Genomic DNA, 5,239 nt, shown 5'->3' on the forward strand with positions numbered 1-5,239 from the left:
CTCATCGGACATGTTCGGTGCACACCAAACAGTCCGGTGAATTATAGCGGATTGACAACCCGAGAGCGGCCAATTCGTGGGGTGCTCGGCCTGGGCACCGGACAGTGTCTGGTGCGCCACTGGCAGCACCACTGCTTGTCTTTGCTGCAAACTTTGTAGAGTTCTCAACTTATTTTCTTTGTTGGTTTATGTTGAACTTTATGCACCTGAGATAAATGATAACTAGGCAAACTAGTTAGTCCACGTGGTTTGTGATGGACATCAAACACCAAAATCGATTATAGAAAATGTATAAGCCCATTTCCCTTTCAATTATGTTGGGGAGTACCTGTAACAGTCTTGTGTCTAGCAATATCATGATCAGCACAAAGAGAATTAAACTAACTATTTTAAAATTTTAAGTCATTATCGGTTCTCAATTTCTTAATTTTTCTACCAATCTGAATCTTTCCATTGCTTGAATGCTATATATGTTTCTTCCACCCACGCCCATTATTATCAGCACAAGCATGTCACCCTTTTACTGCCTGGCCTACATCCTTGTCATTTGTCTGCTTGTTTTATGGTGTAATCCAATATGCAAATGAGATTGAAACAACTTTTCCTTTCTAATGCTTTCCCTAATGCAATATGTTTTCCTTTTATAATTCTTAAAGAATGACGTGTCTCCATCCCGCGCAACAACTTTATTTTTCATCAATAATAACATGTACAACCTCATTTAATATGAGATTTTTTTGAAATGTCTCTAGGGGTTAATTGAAAAAATACAATGATGCGGTCTAAAAAAATCATAGTGAGACTACAAGTGATGTTGTCAGCAAGCACTATATGTTGTAGGCCGTGAGTAGTAGTCTAATAATATATATTTAACACTTTTGTCAATAAAACTGTGTTTGGCACTTTCACTCTTGCTGATATAGACTAAATCATCATGGATATAGAGGTGGATGAAGAAAAGGTTGATATAGGCAATATTGTTAATCCATCATTTAAGGTTATGGGGGGAAGTGGTTATTCAACACAAATGCCAAGCAAATGCAGTGACATACATGAATTGGGTAAGAGCTGTTATCAATAACTACATTAGAATAATTGTGACAATATTTTTTTGTTTGACACCTAATTATTTTCTTGTGCACCATAGATAATAATGAGGGAGAGAATATTAAGGCCAGTGTTGGTAATATTGTAGAACAATCGCTTGATGTTGTGGCAATAGGCAGTGACTATATTTTTGACCCAGTTCATGTGTCGGCTAAATCCGATGTTGAAGAACAACCGAGTTGGCTCTCTTATCCAAATTTCTAAATGCTCTCTTCTCAAGATTACTAAATGTTGTCTTATAATTTTCTACTAAATAATGCTTTTGTCAATATATTGATGTTTCTTTTACTCCTCACACAGATGTGACTCCCTTGCCATCCTTGGATGTTCAAAATGAATCAACTCAAATAAGTTTTGATGTTGATACGTTGGAGCAGATCGAACAAGATAACTTGGACACTTTGATTAGGATATGTCACCATAACAAACCAAAGAAGTTGAATGTAGCTCGAGTTTTACCCAAAGGTAATTATTTTTGGTTCTTACCTTGTTGCATCCTATCGGTGTTCTCATATATCATTTGCATATGAAGTATAATTTGTTCATTATATATATATATATTATACGTGCACCACAAAAGATCTTCAACTTATTGAATACATAAAATCACTACTGGGAAAAAAGTTGTGGTGAACATCGACACCGCTTGGTTAAATAGATACGATATGGAATGTCTTTTTCATGGTGACTTGCAATTGACTGGCGAGGCAAGTACATCTATATTATATAATATAAAATATATATCTTTATATCTATCCTATTATATTATAAGGTATTTAAATTTAAATCTAACATATAAATTTAATCTACTAATTGTATTCTTTTGGTATACAGGTCCTCGGTACATATATACATTCTATTAGAGATGAAGAGCATATACTTCATATAGAAGGTGAAAAGTTCTTCTTGGAGAGCACGTTCATTTCCAGCTTGCTTAAGCGTGATGGTGATCCTAAGATACTCTTAAATTGTAAGGAAGACACACTTGAAAACAGGGTGGACAACTATTTACAAGCTGACATGGTTAACTTAAAAATCATCTCATTTCTAATACATGTAATATATTGGTGCACAACACTTACAAACTAATTTTTATGCATTTGTTCGATGCAGATGTTCATTCCAATAAACATAGAAAGTTTTCATTGGTACCTGCCAATTGTCAATGCTAAAAAAATGAGGTACATATAATCGATTCAATGGGACCACAAATAACGGATCATCGAGACCTTTATACTACAGTGAGTAATTATTCCTTATATATATGATTATTTCAGCGTTACATTATTTGCTATCTATCAATCCTAAAATGTTATTTGTTTACCGGATAGTTAAAAGGTCTAGAAAGGCAGATTAAACTTTTAGCAGAACATAAAGAACTTAACCGGGATAAGTGGTCGAACGTTTGTAAGGAAAATGGACCCCAGGCCATTTGGGTTAATAGATTTTGGTGTTTGATGATCAACATAACTTGTGAACTAATGTGGTTGCTAGTGTTTGTGTTTGTAGTTCACAGGATGCTAAAGTTACTTGGACCAAAACATTGAGGAAATCAACACCTCAAAAGAAGACATTAAGAAGATCAAGTGAAGTCCAAGAAACAAAGAAGTGTTGCCTGCGGACTGTCAGTGCGAGGAGCACCGGACTGTCTGGTGCACCAGGAACAGTAGCCCTAACGGCTAGTTCCAGGTGGCACTGTGGAGGGAAGACCACCGGACTGTTCGGTGCATAAAGCCTACGCACCAACAGTCGCCTGCTCTGACAAACCTAACGGCTAGGCACACCGGACAGGGGCAAAGGAATGTCCGGTGACCCCACCGGACTGTCCGATGCATCACAGAAAGCAGTAGCTTTCCTCCAATGGCTAGTTTTGTGTTGGGGGCTATAAATACACCTCCAACCGGCCATTTCCAAGTGTGGGAGCCCAAGAGACATACCAAGGCATATAGTAGACATTCCCAAGTGCTCTTACACCCAAGTGCTTAATAGAATCACTCGGTGATTAGCGTAGGTGCTTTGCGAAGTGCTTAGGTTAGTTAGACCGCTCTAGAACTTGCTCTAGGTGAATCCTAGTTAGTTGAGTGAGTTTAGATAAACCACCAACCCTCAGCTCTTACGCGAGCCATAGAAATTGTACCGAGTGGGGCTAGAGTCTTGCGATATCGTGACAACCGCGTTTGTGTCACGGCCACCACCGTGTACCAGAGGGAACAAGGCCCACGGCGTTTTCACCTGAAAGCTCGATAGTGGAGACAGCGGGGAACGTTCGAGAGGAGCCAGAAGCGGAGCACCACTTGCGCGTGGAGAAGGCCCGCGGCTCTCTACGGAGATACTCGACCAAGGTGCTTGGCCCTCGCGTGGGCTTCCCTTTGCATAGGGGCACCAACGAGGATTAGTCGGGACCTTGCGTGGTTCCGCATACCTCAGTAAAAATACCAGCGTCATCCACGAGAGTTTGCATCTCTATCTTGCTCTTTAAGTTTTGCATTTATATTAAGCATTTAAGTTTCAATCTTGTATTCATACTTACATAGTGTAGATTGAAACTTAGCCTTTGCGGTAGAGATAGCAACACTTATACAAAACCTAGTTTGCACATTCTAGTTTGATTATTTGCATAGGTTTTGCTCTAGGGATTTATTTGTGGCTTAGTTTAGTAAAAGTTTTAGAAGTCCTAATTCACCCCCCCCCCCTCTTAGGCGTCACCCGTTTCCTACAAGTGGTATCAGAGCCTGGTTTGGCTCATTTGAAATGCTTTAGCTTCACCGCTAAAAAGAGTCGACGCTTTTTAGAGAAAGGGATGGATAACCATAGGCCACCACACTTCGACGGCACTAACTTCCCATATTATAGTGCTAGAATGGCTTGTTACCTAGAGGTCGTTGATCTAGGTGTTTGGAGAGTCACTCGTGACGGGATGAAACCTCCCAAGAATCCCGAGAAACCCACCACAAGTGAGGAAAAAGAAATTCATTTAAATGCTAGAGCCAAAAATTGCTTGTATGAATCTCTTAGCATGGATATTTTTAATCAAGTATTTACATTGAAAACTGCTAATGAGATTTGGCTAAAATTGCATGAGCTCCATGACGGCACATCCTATGTCCGTGAGCAAAAACATTGCCTAGTCTTAAATGAGTATAATTCTTTTGCTATGAGAGATAACGAGCTTGTTAGAGACATGTATTCTCGGTTGAATCTTATTATTAATGAGCTCAACTTTATTGGCATAAATAAGCTAGGTGATGCGGACATTGTGAGGAAGATTATCTCCCTGGTATCACAATAAAGATACGGGAGCATCATCACTATTCTTCACAACATGGAGGACTTGAGTACCATGACCCCGACCATTGTGATTGGGAAAATCGCGGCCTTTGAGATGTCGCGAAAAATGTGTCATGGAGAGGAGCCAACTTCCTCAAAACCATATGCTTTTGCATGTGATGAAAGGAAGGGTAAAAAGAAGGCTCCCACTCCAAGTTCCTCAAGTGAAGAGGAAGAAAGTGATGATGAAGGAGATAATCAACCATCAACATCATCCTCCAAAGACGAAGAAACAATCCGACGCGTCGGAAAGGTAATGAGGATGATCTGCAAGATTAATCTAATGGGTGTGCCCCTGTAGGTAGAAGATCTTCTCTTTAACATTGACAGGAAAAAGCAAAGAAAGAGAGGATGCTTCGCATGCGGGGAGAAGGGCCACTTCAGGGACAACTGTCCAACTATGGTCGAACCCAAAAAGGAGAGGAGCAAAGTCAAGGCGCTAACAAGTGTCAAAACTTGGGACGATTCTTCGAGCGAAGATGAACCTCCAAGGACGCACAGCCACCGATCCTCATCACGCTCATCACGGTCATCACGCAAGTGCCTTATGACAAGAGGTAAAATGAGTATTCCATCCACTAGTGATGAAAGCAGTAGTGATGATGAAGGTGAAGGAAAGCCCTCCGTAGATGAGCTTGCGGAAGCTGTTAAATTTTTTCAAGATGTATGCACTAAACAAAAGGCTCTACTTAAAACTTTGAAAAATAAGTTGATTAGCTCTCAAAATGACTACAAAGGTCTGCTAGAAAAATTTGAAGCTTTTGCAAATTTGAATTGCGAGCTATCAACTAAAATTGAGCAATTA

This window comes from Zea mays, chromosome 7, assembly GCF_902167145.1.
Source record: "Zea mays cultivar B73 chromosome 7, Zm-B73-REFERENCE-NAM-5.0, whole genome shotgun sequence".
NCBI lineage: Eukaryota > Viridiplantae > Streptophyta > Magnoliopsida > Poales > Poaceae > Zea > Zea mays.